We start from the raw sequence: 17,549 nt of genomic DNA on the forward strand, positions 1-17,549 counted from the left end.
AATTGACGTTATTATGAGTATCATAAAGAGATAAAGTGCAACGATATGAAATAAATCTTATACGATGGAGCTGGCGTTTTGAATAGTTATTATTGTATAATTGTGTGTACTATGGCTCTTGACATTTAGAGAGGCTCGCCGAAATTCGAATAAACGTGATAAAATATGTGCCCTCGTGGAGAGAGGCGGTCCGAAAGTAAGCCATTTTTCAATATCGGTCGTATTGGTACATTGTGTTTATATTGCACAAAACGTAGCGGATATACCTGTCGTAATGTAAACGAACTGGAACGCGTGGCAAATCCAATAAACCGATTTTCATTCGTTACCGGACCAAATCGTATTTTAGAGTAACTTTTTTTTTTACCCGCCCGATATATGCCGTCTATATCGGCGCGATATCACACTGGCAAGGATAACTGAAAATAACGAGCCAAAACGGATACGAAATCTGCTAAATAGTTTGTACACCTAGAGCACATCTCTCTCTCCCTCTCTCACTTTTTTTTTTTTATCGAAACATGATTTTTTTCGTAGCTTATTGACTCTGTTGACGTGATGTGTGTTTTATCTTTCACGCAAAAATTTGTTGACTGGAAAACTGAATCATATATTGTATATCGATTCGCGTAAATAATGTAATAATCTCTCTCAACGGTATATAAAGTTTAGGAACTTTTTCGACGACAGAATAATATCTTTCGCTCGTTCTCGTTCTTCGCCTATCGCGCAAACATCTCTTATTTCGCCCCGTAATTGCATTTTTCGTATCAATTAATCCCCTTATTATCTTCTGGCGGGTATTCAAAGGCCGGGTCGAATGTTTTTACGCATACCCTTTAACAAAGTTACATCGCGACCGAGTTGAGCTCCTTTAACGAGTTCATTCTGGGGACGAATTAATAGGTGTTATCCCCTTGATAGAATTGAAGTAACGAGATTAAAAGTAAAGGGCCTTTTTCCTGGAAGAAATTTCGTCTCTTGTCGCTTGACACCGTATTAAAATGGAAACGGTGGAAGGTTCCCGTTATCGTAGAAGGACGATTACCCGAAAAGTGATGTCAATGAGTGAAAATGGATAACGGTAATACGTTTTTAATATCTACATAATTGCGCTCATGTATAAACTGAAAAATCATAAATCATAACAATTATAGTACAGTTAAAATTATAACCGCAACATATTAGATTCTTAGAATAGAATTTCCGCGCAGTATATAAAGGCGATAAAAAATAAAAACGCTTCTCTTCTTTTAAACCGACGATTATAAGTAATCGCGTAAATTAATGAGTAACGGGGGCGTTTAGTCACATAACGTCGCGCCATTTTATTTCATCGGGCCGCTATGTCATTCCTCGTGGTTAAAGTCTCGCGGGGGAGAAAACCGAGAGTGTCGAGGTAACGCACCTGCCTCTTCCAAGTAACTCGGAATTAGGATTAAAGGTGGCCAAAAATTAAATCCTTATCTCGGCGAAGCCGACAGGCAGCAGCGCGGCAGCAGCGCGAAAGGGTGGTGCGCGGGCGGTGGTTTAAGGGATGGTGTGGGAGTTCTTAGGGCGGTTACACCGGCGCTCCGCTTCTGCAGACTCGAACCGGCGGGGGTGACTCTTAATCTGGCGCCAGGGCTGCAATTTCTTCCCATTAGCGGGCTCCTTCGCGATTAAACATTTGCATAATCTCGGGACGCTTGTTATAATTCGGTGTGTGACGTAATATATATTTAAGAGCGGAACGCGAACACACACCAACAATGCGCGCGAATATTTTTGCCGCGCGAAACTTTGGCCCCCTCGCGAATCCCGCTTGTTTGCCACTTTTTCATTTTATTTTTCAGCTTTGTGGATATAATTGACCTTAACGTTTCTCCTTTTCGCGCGGGACGATTTGCCGTGGAAAATTTTTAATTTAAAAAATTTGTGTATTATATAATATAATAATATAGAAGAGAAATACATTTTTGAGAAAAAGTTTACCATGTGTTTTACATGCCGTATGTATTGATAGGTAAATGATTGATCGTATCAATTTGTGAAGCTCAATTCTCCGTGTTAAATTGTTAGAGATTTATCGTAACAACGTGCGTTTGTAATCCTAAATATTAGCTATTCCTATCCTAGTATTAATAGTAATATCCAACAATTCGTCGCACGCTACCGCGATAGTTTCTCCAACTCAAGTTTCCGTTATGCGGATTACCGCGAAATATTGGTGAGAATTAATGAGAATTGTAGTTTGCGTATCTGACAACGAGTAACGCTACGACAGAACTATTAGATCAACCATTGATGCAACTAAGGGCTGGGGCCACAGCATAATAATCCGTATAACGAGATTTATATACGAAAATGAGTGTTATTTTTATCAAAAGTCTGATAAATTCTTTTTCTTTCAATATCGTCCACTATACGCGGTTATAATTGTTTAGATTTCAAAAGATTTTCATTTCATCGAGTATATAGAGCGATCGATTCTATACCATAGAGCGTGTGTAAAGGAGTATGAATAGATATATCGATAAATGAGCGATTGTGCACATCCAGTATCGTAGATTAAGAAGCGTTAATTGCGCCGACGTATAATTATATTCGACTTGCGTCTCGATTACGGCCGCGGTGATTCGCGCTCTCACGGTGACGAAAAGTAATTCGAGGTATTGATCGTTCGCGCGCGGTTGATGGTTTCGTGTTCCTGCTATATAAAGGGAAGCCACTATACGATGGTTCGAGGGGGAATGGGAAGGGGGGTAGGGCTTGAGAACCCCTGTTTGCTCACCTCGCTATGAAATTGGTTGGGACCACTTTGACGCGTCGATGAACTCCTATACTTCTCTCTCTCTCTCTCTCTCTCTCTCTCTCTCTCTCTCTGTTAGTGCTCTCAAAACTTCTCTTACCCCAACTGTACTTTCGTACGGTGCGCTCTTTCGTGTACATGCGCGCCCGCGTACTATATGCGGCGTGTTCTCGTGCCAGATTCTCGCGTAGCGTCGCTCGCTGCAAAATGCGATATCACCCGCACCGTTTATCGCTCACGAATGTGTGCGAAACGGCGGCATACGAAATCGCCGGCTGTATTTAACGCGCTGGAACAGATTTCCATAATCGTCCACTATTCTCCTAATCGCGATAATACGGTGCCCGAGCAGCATGTGCGGCCTGCCTTTGCACCGACATTCTCGATGGCCTCAAACGCTTAGATCTTTTTCTATCGAATTAATTAATGTTCCCGATGAACGCGATTTGAATTATTGGCACGATTTTATTTATGAAATTTCACGGACAATCAGCCCTTGACAAGAAACGGGAAAAAAAAAAAAAAAAGAGAGAATAAGTAATTAAATATATTCTCAGTATATAATAATTTTCTCTTTGTATTTGTATAGTTTCATGCAAAAGATAATTACGTTCAAGAATTTGAAAGAATTCTAAAAATGTAATTTAAGATATCTCTTCATCATTAATTATGAAATGTATGAAAACGAGTGCTATATAATTATACAATATTTAATTTTTACATCATCGATTAAGAATTAAAATGGCAAGATTAAAAAGATGAGAAATGCCATTCAATTGTGTCGTGTAAAAGAATTGAATATCATTTTGTTGCAAATAATGGAAATCGCGGAATTCGGTGATTAAATTAAATCAGTAAATACACCATTGAATGGATCACGTTCGAGACTTATTGCATCTCTGATACAAAGCCGTGAGACTTGTCGACTGTTGATTGAAACACACCCGCCGTATTAACGGTCTGCGTTATATCATAACTCGGAATTAATTATCCGGGATTACTTTGCGGCGACCATTAGGGCATCCGAGTAGTTAAAGCGCAAAGGTAAGCCAATACCAGCTTCTGGCTTTGTGGGATCATTCTCGTCGGTGCTCTAGTTATAGGACCCTGGTCTGCAACCGAAGGATTGACTGCGTTATCGAACAATATTACCGGTATGCTTCCCAGGAATTAATTAGGTTCGTTCGAAACCTCGAAAGTGTCGACCGGTTGCCGACCCTTGCTGCTCTCTCTCTCTCTCTCTCTCTCTCTCTCTCTCTCTCTCTCTCTCTCTCTCTCTCCCTCCCTACCTCCCTCTCATTATATATATTTCTCATTTTATATCTTAATACAATTTTTCCTTTTATAAAAGTACTTTAAATTTCCGGTACAATCAATGGCTGTTTACGTTAAAATTTAATATTGATTATCCATTTGTAAATTGCAAATTCTGCCGGCTTTCTTAACGTATCTTTTTTTATTTATTTATTTATTTATTTATTAATGTCATTTTATTCGGTGAAGAAATCGCGGCAAAGTAGTCACGATGGAAAATTATACGCGTTGCGCCGAACATGGTGGACGATCTTCTCTCACGATTTTACTATAGGGCGAATTTCGAGATGCGGTTATGCGCGCACACAGTACTTGGCGAGTGACAGACATTCTCTCGTTCTCTCTGTCGCATTCTCCGCGTCGATCCCGTTCTTTCTCCATGGCTCTCTCTCTCTCTCTCTCTCTCTCTCTCTCTCTCTCTATCGAGGTGTGATGAGTTTCCGGCGCGGAGGTTACCTGGCTCTGCGAATTCCGGATTTAACGACTCGCGTATTGATCGCCCCGAGTGCGGTGTAATGGACTTGGTTCTAAAAAGGGGACACGGTACGCGAATCTATGTAGACGAAAAGCAGTAAATTCCCGTAAGGATGAGAGAGAAAAAAAATCTAGACCAACGTATGAGAAACAAGCGTTCTTCTTTTACGTTTTCGTAAATAAATTGTACACGTTGATTTAATATACCCGACGCCAGCATCGCAATAAAGCTCAGAAATGAGCTTCCATCGGATGGATATGTCGTTCATCTCGCGCCTGATCTCGCGATGATTCGCAAATTGTGCTAGGGCGATTCTCTCGATGGAATATGGTACAGTCGCCTTTTTGCGGACGTTTTGCGTAGCGTACATAATTGTAGTGGTAACAAGAAAGTGTCAATTTTTTTTTATTCGCTTACTTTTAAAAAAAGTTTAGCGATTTAACCTGATCTCGCTTGGAAAAATAAGCCGAACAGCGAAAACGATTTCGCGCTCGTGATTTTCGGCCAAGTGAGAAACTTGGTGTGAATGGAACGGACACGGAACGGCGGCGTGTCGGTGAGCTTAACAGAGATTTCGTGCGAATGTTCCGGATGCTAGAGCGTGTTAAACGCGTTGGGTTTCGAGCGTGAAGGCGGGTAAGGATATTTGTGGGCGGAGGTGGTGCGAACGAAGGAAGTTAGGGGTTAGATGCCGCGTCGGGCAAAGAAAGGGGAGATAGAGTGAGAAAGGGAAAGAGGGGGATGGAAGGGATGAAGAAAGGCAACGGCGAAATGGCTTGGATTTTACGGATTTTTCGGCTTTTACGCTTTTTGGGCATTGCTCTGGCGTGCACCCAGCTCCGATTTGGCGCATCGAGCGATCGACGTATGCGATTATAGTGGCGGCTATACATGTGTCTCGCTAGAAACTTTCTTATCGCCGAAAATCCTCTCCTCAAAGGCGCTCAAAGGCGATTTGCGAGCCGATTCTCGAAAAGTACACATCCCGTCAACGCCATCCATTGCGTTCCTACGATTGACGCTTTCGTATCGGGTAACGTACGCATCTTTTCTTTCTGAAGTAAATCAAATATTTGGACCGTTTATTTTGAAAGTGGTGCAAGTTCATTTTCTTTTGTTTCGAGAAAATTAAATGTTAGCAGGTCTGACAATTAAAAAATATAGGTTAATTATGTGAAGTCTGGGAATGTTTGTACTAATTTATCAATATGTAATTTGATTATATAAATTTCTTTTAGGCGAATTTAACTAAAATAATATATATTTCCAGGCTGCAAATGGACTTACACCATTTTCATAATTAGTCAATTGTAAATATCATTTAATTTCAATTTTGAAATAACAAATATCACTTAAAATATATTTCATATTAATCCAATTTTGTTTATAAATAATAACAAGAAATAAAATAGAATTAGTATTTTTTATTTTGAACGTTAATTATATTTATATATTGTTAAACTTAACACAAGATATTGGTATTATTAATTATTTATGCTCTTCATGTGGCAGTATTTTGAAATATTCATGATGCACAGGAGGTATATAAGGTAATAGCTGCTGCATATCCTTATATTTTTCGTATGTAATAGGCCTGGCATCGTGATGGAAATTGGACTTACACCACTTTCATAATCAATGGTTACGCAATTTCTTTTACCGGCCAATTTTAAATTGAACAAAGCATTGGCATTTTTTAAGATATTAAATACTAACTAGTTATAAACAAAAAGTTTACACTAAATTAAGCATAAATTACGTCATATCTCATTTTTTTAAAAAAAGGACTTACACCACTTTCAAAATAAACGGTCCATTTAAGCCTTTCTTGAAATTACAAGTATAGTTCGCGGTAACAATATTTTCTGCTAATTGTGCATATTATTAATTATATATTGATTTTATTAAATGGGGTAATTGCGTGTGCGTTGTTACAACTTGTTATTAGAAAAAAAAATATATATATATATATATATTATCATGTTTAAAATATAACGTTCTTAAATTATAATTATATACTTTCATCTTTTGTCGAATGCAAATAGAAAGATTGCTCGTAGTAAAAGTCCTTATCGATCGATGACGATAATTGAGATAGCGATGTAACAATGCACAATAAAAAGTCACGATAAATTTATGACGACATTATAAATTTATCTTAACATTTATAATATAGGTGATACAAATTATCGGATTAATTTCGATCCCCGGCATTAGCGTCTCTTCTTGGCTGTTGGCGAGAGTAATAAGATACTCGATAAATCGGCACCTTTCGGGCATTTGGAGAGGATAGCGATTAATAATTGACTCGGTGAACTCGTGACGATTCGTTTCCCTCGGAAAGTTTCGTAATTACTGATAATCTCGAGCGGCGGGAAAATGATCGGCATCAGGAATCCTGGCTGGCAAAAAAAAAAAAAAAAAGATGGTGCGAGGAGAAAGATTTCCCGTCCGCTAGGGAGAGAAAAGCGCCGAGATAAAGGACTTACCGGGCGATTAATAAATCGAGTGTCTAATTGAACGAACACTTTCGAGGAAGATTGAATTCGGCGTGTCGTCGGGTGAGTTATTCCTCTTTACCTTTATTATTTTACACAAAATAAGACGTAATCGAGGAAGTTGTGTTAAGAATCTGATTATAAAATAATCAATTTTTTAAACTTTTTTGTTCACGGATGGCTCAGTTAAGATACAAATTAATATATAAATTATAATATTTTTACATAAATTAAACTTATTAGAGTCTGGAATTCATAAACGAAGAAGTTGAGGTTGAAAATAGGAGCAAAACTTAATTTGTATTATTACACGATGCTCGGGACAACGTCGCGTTAGGGAAAATCAATATGATGGAGGTAAACTTAAGGAAATAAGTAAGACATCATCTAAGACAGAATGAGTAGGAGGAAGTACGAAATAAATAAAGAAGAAGCGTGAATTTGAGCTACCTCGACGCTGTCGTGGTGAGGAACTAAGGGAATTGGAACAGATTTACTTGGCTTTCGATCTTGCCGTCCCTTGCACGTGTAAGGGATCGACGTAAGGCCTCGTCTCGCGGGAGGGGATGCTTGTGAATCGAGGGTGAAAAAGGGGACTGTACTTGTTTCGAGACTTCGATTGCATTGGAGTGTGTTTTCCGTCGCGTCCACATTAATACTTACATTTAAATGAATATATTAAGGAATATTCTTTTATTTCCATCGCGGAAAAAATGTAAAAGGAAATCTAATTTTAATTAAAAGATCAACTCTTTGACATTCTCAGATAGAAGAGAGATAAAAAATCAATTGGAGTCATCACATCCCTTAACGCGTCGATGAAACATGACGAGTCATTGCGTAGATTGAGTTTTTATTAAATCATTTTTTAGACTATATACGTACATTTTCCTCGTCTTCTTTTATCAATTCCATCAAATTTAATATCTTTATAGACTCCCGTACGGACAATCCGTCGTAACGGACGACCATTACGAGCGACGATGCGGTTTTCTCTCTTTTTGTCTCTCCGCGTACATATTTCATATAGTTCACGACTGCAGCGCTGCTGGGTCTTGTTATTTAACGGTTGGTGGAAGGGGTTTCTCCGTTATACGGCGAATCCTCTACAAGCTCAAACATCTACGCTCGCAACCACCACCACTCGTTACCACCACCGCCGCGGACAGATATGTGTTTATTAAATTTAGAATTAGGCGAGCTGGGGCGGCGAGCTCGAATTCCGTCGCTCTCCTTGAAACGGCCTGCAGCGAATCATCATTGTCGGTTATCAGTTGGCTCGTGCACGTGCGCTTACGTGCGCGCGTTCATGACGTCGCTTTGTACACGAGGAGGATATTTTTCTTTCTCCCTTTTTGAAAAAGTCGACGGTATCATGCGACGCTGCCTCTTCCACGCATTCTTTCGTCTCGAAAATTGTCAGCGATCTCCAACTTCATATAGATAATTTTTTACTCCATATTATCACATATTACTTATTATTTGAAAGTGACGAGGCGTCTCAAATAAAAATTAAACATTAAAAACAAAATTTTATATAATGACTCTTTTAAGCCATAAAAGGAGGAAATTTTTTTTTCTAAATAAAACATTGTTTGCATCTACTGCTTTTAGAGAGTTTTTGCGTTTCACGATTAACACGTATATATGTTTCGCGTGTCGCGATATTAAAGCACGCGAAGCACGGAAATACCCGTTTATTTACGCGATACCCGCGTTCTCTCGGTTGAAGAAGCGGCGGCGCCCGAGATTCACAGTCCACCGAAGGAAGGAAAGCCACGATTAGAAGGATAAACTCTGCGCTATCCGCCGCAGTTTTAACCTCGGGAAAGCGACACGCCGTTTTGTTTCAACGAGCACTCGCGCGGTGGAAAGTTTTAACGATACCCGTTCATCGCGGCCGCTCCCCGTGGAAAAGCGTCGCTTCCGTAAATTTCAGAAAAATCTCGACTGGAAAATTTCGGTGTAAGAGTAATTAACGCGTGGCATCCCTATTTTCGCGGGATTTACTTTGTTCGCTTGGCTCTCGGTTCCCGCTTTGTTCGTCGCGTCGCTCCTAACGAACATATAAATAATAGGAAGATCAACGGGGGGGGAAAAAAAAATCTAGATTTATCAAAATAAAAAAAAATGTCATACGCCCATTGTTACGTCCGAAAAAAAAGAAAAAAAAAACATCTCTAAAAAAAAAAGTTAATCTCTGGATACGGTGAGATTTCGACTGGCAGCTCTGCTCGTTCCATCGAGAATAATAATATGAATAATTTTAATTAAAGATACCTTCCCTTCTCTCCCCATCCCATAATCAAACGCAGGACATGTCAAACCGAAGGGAGATCCCGGTCTTCACGGGCTGCTCACGGGGACGTGCGAATTAACTTAACCCTTGTGCACCCCTCGCTCCGTTTTTCCACGCTTTTTTTTTTCTTCCCCTCGCCACCGCGCTCGCTTCTTACGTCTATGCCAAGGAGCAGCGCGATCCCTTTCATCTCGGGCTCCGTCAGTCGCGTCTTCTCCGCTGGCTGCTTCGCCTTCTTCCGCTGCCGGGTATAAAGTTGCGCGACGGTTGCTTGTATTCCCGCGGCTTTTCAAATTATATGTTCAACTTATTTTCCCGCCCCCTCTTCTCTTCTCCTCCCCTCTCCTCTCTTCTCCTCTACTCCGCCCCTTCTCCCGTCCGGCCTCAGGGATTTTCCAGCGCGGCGAGTTACGGGGAGGTAGAGGGGGTGGAAGAGAGGAGAGATTCCGCCCTGAAGATTCCGCGGGAGGAGACGGGCGGTTCTCTGTCACCCCCTCGTCAAAGCTACGGGGACTTTATGAAGCACCGAAAGAGGCGCATGATTCGATTCGATTTCTGCGCGACGCAACCAATCTCTTTGAGGAGCGATTATTTGATGTTTTCTTAACGGATACGAGGGAACGAAATCCTTAATTTCCAAAAGACGTCACGAAATATTGTAATATTTTACTTTATTTAACATTTATGATGCGAGATGATACCTTTATACAAGACCTTCTACCTTACAGTCGCGTACGAATTCAGCTACAGCTTCTAATATAATTAAACGTTAACGCATTTGTTTAAATAAAATTGTTTGATTAATTGAAATTTTGAAACTTTCGTCGTCCGGTTACGGTTTATACGCGTACACACGGCTTATCGGAGTGCTCTAAAGAGGATTAAACAGGGCAAATGTCGATGCGTCGCCGCGCAGGTCTTTGATTCGCGTTATAACGCGATATCGACGACAGTTCTGTTCAAGACCCTTCGCAAAGGGATTAAATCGATAGCGGCCGAAGCGGCGAAAGCGCGCATACATTGTCGCGATAACGGGAAATCCGAAGCTGCCTGCATATACATCGAGAATGGACTTTATCCGTCTACTATACTAACATCTCGTCGTAAACTACGACGGTGCATTTAATTCCCTCGTGCTTGAAAATCCTTACGACGTGGTTTCGCCAATCCACCCGCGTCATCCTACGTTCGAAACCGTTCGTCCGCTCCCCCCCCCTCCCCCTCCCGTCTTTCTCTCTTTCTCTCGCGCACCTTTTTACTCTTTCCTTAATAGGCACTCTTCGCTTTACTCGTATAACACTATAGAACCTTTATATCGAGAAAAGAACACGCTTTTCCACGAGCCCGTTTAGGATTTAATTTCCAAGAGAATTGTTCCCGTGGAACGTAAGGGCTGATCATTTCACGTTCGCCGAGTCTATGCGAGCTTGCCAATTGCCGAAAATAGAGCCTAGATTTTTTTTTTTTTTTTTTTTTTTTTCATAGCCTAATATCCTCCATTTCCCGGCAGGAAATCCGAAGAGAAGCTCGGATTACGCGGGCGAAGAAAGTGGTGAGGAGTAGCGAGGAAAGTCGGCGTTAAAACCAGCGTTCCTTAACAGTGGCACTAAAGGCGAACCCTCCTCGGTCTTTAACCGAGGCAGCTTTGCGGCCTCTTTAACGCCGGCATAGCGTTATGCTTAACGTTTACGGTTGGCGCGGCGCGACCTGTCGCGCGGACTAGACTGACGGATATTTTATATTTTATAATGTCGCTTATAAGGGAGAGAGAGAGAGAGAGAGAGAGAGAAATAAAATGAAGAAGCTCCACCATCCCCTATGTTTTACGCGACGTTTCTTTCCAGATGCGAAACGAGAGGCGAATTTACTCGCTGCGCGAATTCTTCTCTAAAATGTATCTCTAATACAATAGATATCACTATTAAAGTGCGTAGGTGGTTCAAGTGTTTGCGCGATGTCGACATCTCTCGTACCCCTACGTTATCGAATTCGTAGTTATAATACGTAAAAGATTACGTTGATTATTTCTGTCAATCAAAGTATATATATATATACAATATTTTGGATATCCGAGCTACACGCTGCCGAGAGGTTAATATCGACAATTGGAATTATTCGCGAGCCATCGAGCCGTTTGAAAAGAGGCCGGCAAGCATATCGTTCAACTTAATTTAATTTGGCGCGCGTTCAGAAATTCACCCGTCACGGCTTTGTCGGCGCTTTGCGGCTGCGTGATCGATTAGATCGTCACGCGAGAGAATCCGAATTGGCCGTTGTGAATTCTTCATTCGCTGGATGGCCCTATCCTGCGAACACGTTCCGCCCGTCGAGTCGCAATGCACGGTCGCGCAAAAGAGATTTAATTAATACAATTGACCCGCGAGAGCGGTCGATCTCCCTTGTGCCAATCGCCTTGCAATTTCAATTCCTCTTTCGGGAATGTTCACTATCGAGAGCACGAAGTCGACACGAAGCCCGAGTGTTATCGTCGCCCTCGGCGTCGACGTCTGGATTAAACGCATTTTCCAAATTCCGTCACTCGTAACTGGGTGGTGGAGGGCAGAGGAAGGGGGACTCGTAAATCTTCCTTTGATGTGCGCTTTGTGTGTCGACGGACAACTTCTTTTCTTTCGCGAGCACATTTCGTCGATTCCTAAGGAATAAGGAAGATAAGATAGCGTACTTAAAATTTGTCGGTTTATCCGAATTTCTGTGATGACGCACAAAAGTAACGATCTATCTTTTTCTCAATTGTCTAAAGCCTTATATCATTTGCAGAAACCGAAAAATTTATAAGTAAATTAGATTTTTTTTTCTTTAAATATATAAATTTCTTAAGGATATGTTAATTTTGTCATCTTATCTCCATATGCGGATATAAGATGACTTTACATAATCGAATGCGTGTCTCACAAAAGCGAGTTTTTCGGCGCGGTTGAAAATTAAACGCGTGTTTCGATAGATATTTAAAGCGCGCTTAGGAATTTACGCGTGCATCTGTGTAATACGTAATACGCAGGTCTGGTAATTAAATCTGTCATTGTGCACCGAGACATGGCAGAGAGAGAGAGAGAGAGAGAGAGAGAAGGAGAGCATAACCGACAGGTGTATTTGTCGCTTTACGTAAAGCGTTTAGAAACACGACATTTTTGTTCCCGCCACTCTCGCGCGTCCTTCTTTCTTTCTTTCTTTCTTTTTGTTTTTTTTACGCCTCCGCCCCTAATAATGTTCGTGTCACCAGCAGGCGCATTAACGTGCGCCTTCCCTTAAATAATGCTCCGCGAGAGCAAGAAGGTGCACGTCAGTTTGCTCAAACGAGCTCGCGCGAGCTTAATTAATGCAACTTTCGCAAAAATTTCATCGCTAGAAATCGTAGCGAGTGACGATTGCGGCAAAATCGCTCGGAAAGCTATTTTGGAAAATGAAGCGAACGGATACTGCGAAAATAAAGGAAATATTACATATAAGAGAATTTCCGTTTTAAACGGTGTAGAAAAGAAAACTTGGACTTTTGCGTTAAGTGTAATACATATCGGGATTTTACATCACAGCGGAGAATAAAGATACGAGCTTATCTCTCTGCGATCTGTAAAGTTTTAATCGATATCGGACTCATATGCACGCGCACAGATCAACTTTATTCAATAGTATCGACTGTTTGAAACACACGATCATGGATATATCTTTTTCTCTATTCTTTTCCTCGCTAAAGAAGAATCCTATTGTATTTCATTGACTTTTCCTTATATTTCAGTTTCTTCTCGTGCTCGACGAGAATTGAAAATTTACGAGAAATCAGCCAGACCGAAGTTTTCAAGTTGAATTGTAACGAATGGTTACGCAAAGAGAGAAATAAATGACGTATAAACATTGGCTTGCCAGAACATACATATGACAATATATGCATTTTTTCTCAAAATCCTATATACTATATACGATTGGATGATATCTTTCTCACAGCGCATCGTATTTATATTATTATTCATTTATGATATGATGAAAGAAAATTGATAAAAAAAAAAAAAAAAAAAAAAATAACGAGCAAAAAAAAAACAATATTTTATTTCAATTTTAATTCTTTACAAATTTCGTCTCTATTTTCAGGATTTTTACTCTATACGTAAAAAGAATAAATATAAAATATATAAGAATTTTAATATAAAATATGTAATATATAATTTAAAAATACACATTTGACTAAAAATATTTGGCTCTTTTTTTTTTTTTTTTTTTATCGAAAGGAAGGTATATTTATGATAATCAAATATTATTTCATCATTAGCTTATTCTTGTAACATCACATTGTGACTTTGCGATAAATCTCGGCACTTTATCGAACCACAATCATTCCATAATAAGAGGTCTGCGGTCGAGCATATAAGTGGAAGCAAAAGTGCCTTTATTTTCAATTTTCATAATAGTCACATCGATCGATTCGTCCCGACAAGCGCAGGGGCAAGATCGTACGTACACACACACACACACACACACACACACACACACATATATATATGATCGGATAGAGACGGGATGCGCGATATAATCGAAAAGGGTGATACGCGAGTGAGATGAAGAGCGAGAGAGAACAGGGGTGACTATAACGGGGGTAGCGTTAGACAGAAGAGGACGTAGGTAGATATCAATCATAGGGGGCTCAGGCCTGTCAAGCCACACTGACCGCGCACGACGAAATAAAGACACCGAAATCGAGCGATGCGGAGACTTGGCCTGGCCACACGTGCTTTTGCCTTCGCTCTTTAAATTTTAAAGAGAAACAGGTTGTTTGCGAGACGGCTCTTTTTATTACAAGAGCGAGCCGCGCCACGTCTACATCAAGTAACGCGTGTCAAGTTTTGAAATTTTACGAGAAATAATGTACAATATAACGTTAAATTTGTCGTCCCGTTTAATTTAATAAAAAAAAAAAAAAAAAAAAAAAGACTGGTCTGATCTCTATTTATTTTAAGCTTACATTTTCGCGGATATCGTCGATTTCGCTCCTCTCTCTCGTCAAGTTTCGCATTTACGCTCGGTCTCGCAAATGATTTTGGTAAACTCGCGTATAAATCGCGTATCATATATATGGACCGTTTATTTTGAAAGTGGTGTAAGTCCTTTTTTTAAAAAAATGAGATATGACGTAATTTATGCTTAATTTAGTGTAAACTTTTTGTTTATAACTAGTTAGTATTTAATATCTTAAAAAGTGCCAATGCTTTGTTCAATTTAAAATTGGCCGGTAAAAGAAATTGCGTAACCATTGATTATGAAAGTGGTGTAAGTCCAATTTCCATCACGATGCCAGGCCTATTACATACGAAAAATATAAGGATATGCAGCAGCTATTACCTTATATACCTCCTGTGCATCATGAATATTTCAAAACACTGCCACATGAAGAGTATAAATAATTAATAATACCAATATCTTGTGTTGTAAGTTTAACAATATATAAATATAATTAACGTTCAAAATAAAAAATACTAATTCTATTTTATTTCTTGTTATTATTTATAAACAAAATTGGATTAATATGAAATATATTTTAAGTGATATTTGTTATTTCAAAATTGAAATTAAATGATATTTACAATTGACTAATTATGAAAGTGGTGTAAGTCCATTTGCAGCCTGGAAATATATATTATTTTAGTTAAATTCGCCTAAAAGAAATTTATATAATCAAATTACATATTGATAAATTAGTATAAACATTCCCAGACTTCACATAATTAACCTATATTTTTTAATTGTCAGATCTGCTAACATTTAATTTTCTCGAAACAAAAGAAAATGGACTTGCACCACTTTCAAAATAAACGATCCATATATTTACCGAGTTTACAAGCCTTATATAACCACGCGATAGATGCTTCATACGGTATAGTTCTCTGCGCGTGCACACATAGCGTATATCTCTCTCCCTCTAAGGGATCTTTGGACGAATCGTAGAACTCGAAGAGGAGGGGACAGAATGGAAAATAATAACTTTTTCATTTACCGGGCGAGGCATTACCGCGATATATAAGCGCCACTCGTTGTACGATGAAACTAAGGCAACGTAGTCGTCAACGACGAGCTTTCGCCGTCGTCGTACATCGCGTTTTACCTTTCTTTCGCGAGGAGGTAACTGTGATATCGAGTGTGTTATTGCACACGATATATATATATATATATATATATATATATATATATATATATAATATTGCACATCAAGATTTCCGTTTTCCTTCTGTTATACAGGAAACCTTCGAGCTGGAGACCGATGGACGGGATGGACTCTCGGAGAATCAGTCGCCTCAGTTCGTAAAGATGTTTTTTCATTCATGTTCTGCACCGGTGAGTTTTTACGTAAATAATTGATCGATTATTATTGCGACTTGATAATGTCACTTAAAATATTGTCAACAATCGTGATTAAAAATAATATTTTCACAAAAATAATATTTATCTCTTCCCTTTTGTAGTTTAATTTTCAAAATTTCATACGTTTATCGCGCTCTCGAGATATAAATTGTATTATTTTATTCGCGCGCGTTCCGAATACATAATAAGAATAAATATCTACACCTTTTTTAAATCGACATTAATACAGATATGTGTAAGATTTTAATAATTTTTTCGAGGACGTGTGTTTTTTCTTATCTCTTTCTTTCTCATTTACGTAACGCTTCTTTATATTAGTATTCTATTATATTCATGCTGCGTATTATATGATAATAATTGTCTGTCAAGCAAGAATAATATATAGGTGTATAACCCAGATTCGCAATCGTCATTCCGCATTATAATTTCCGCGTAACGCGTTTGTGTCGGTATACAGGGTGTGCCGGTGACGGAGTAAAGTACGGAACGCTTCGTAAAAAATCAATCGCTATGAATCGAAACGTTCAAACTGTAAAAGTCAATTGCGAAAGGGTATTTTTCGCGATGATTAAACATTATCGAGCACGTATACGCGTTGCAAAAATTGTAACGGCTATCGTCGCAAACGATAATCGGTCACAAAGGAGATATTAAAATTCTTGAGATTATTTCTAAAATACAATAGATAGACGGGATGCGTGGATTAATTTTAACGGGCGAGTTGAAGAGCCACGTAAGCGATCGCACCACGTTTCGACATGCGATCTAGCAAACTTCCGATCCACCTTGTAGATCGGCGTGTGTATTCGCACCGTACGATGCAGGCGCAATATCCAAGCTACCTGTCGGCCATCAACGTCTTCGTGCGATTTATCGTGACGTTACACGCGAGCCTTTCCGCCTACATCCCTTTCGGCCCTTTCGCCCCTTTCCGCCGGAAAACTTTTTCAATTCGTGTCGGTTTCTCAGTTATTAGCACCCCGCGAATTTGCCTGGCTATTAATTCTACTTCAGACCTTTATCTCGGTCGCGTATCCGCCGGAAAAGGCAACCGGGTGTGGATGCGCGATGGAATATTCGTGACATCTCGATCGATCGTGTGTTTCCCGGAAGAATAACGCCCGCGATTATGTTGATTTACACCTTCAATTTGGATAACTCATTTGTATCAAGAAGGCGAGAACGAGAAATAAACTAGCGTTGAAATATGGTACGCTGAGTAAGGGATGAAGGATGCATCGAGATTTTTCGACTATATAATAATAATAATAATAATAATTTTTTTTCTTCGAAAGAATCACCATATCTATCACTTTATTTTTGTATATTAATAAAAAAAAAAGTTTTCTCGACTATTAAATATTTTATGCTTTGCTGCGCGTGTCGCCGTAATAAGGTCAACGGTCAATTACGACAAGACAATCCGGACAAGCTTCATTTAACGATTTCAACTTTGCGCGACATGCGTTTTATCCGCATAATTATCGCGATAGGTACGAACCGATTTTTAGATACGCGAAAGCAGCCTGTGTGTAAAGCGTCGTGTCGGCGCTATTTTAAATAAACGAACGCTCAATGTACAATAATATGCGCTATTTACGACGCAACAAGTTCCGTCGAAAGATGAATATTTTATAAAGAGAGAAGGAGCGTGGCGTGCGTGACACAATACTTGCCTAATATAGTAATGTTTCGGTCAACGAATTGCATTAATCGGTCCGACTGTTATTATCCGACAATCTGTCACACGGTAGAGGCTCGCTGAAACTCGTTGCGCATTTTACGAGGTCGAAAGAATAATGGAAA

Source organism: Polyergus mexicanus, unplaced genomic scaffold (genome assembly GCF_030449975.1).
Source record: "Polyergus mexicanus isolate NDT 795.1 unplaced genomic scaffold, iyPolMexi1.0 SCAF_5, whole genome shotgun sequence".
NCBI classification, from domain to species: domain Eukaryota; kingdom Metazoa; phylum Arthropoda; class Insecta; order Hymenoptera; family Formicidae; genus Polyergus; species Polyergus mexicanus.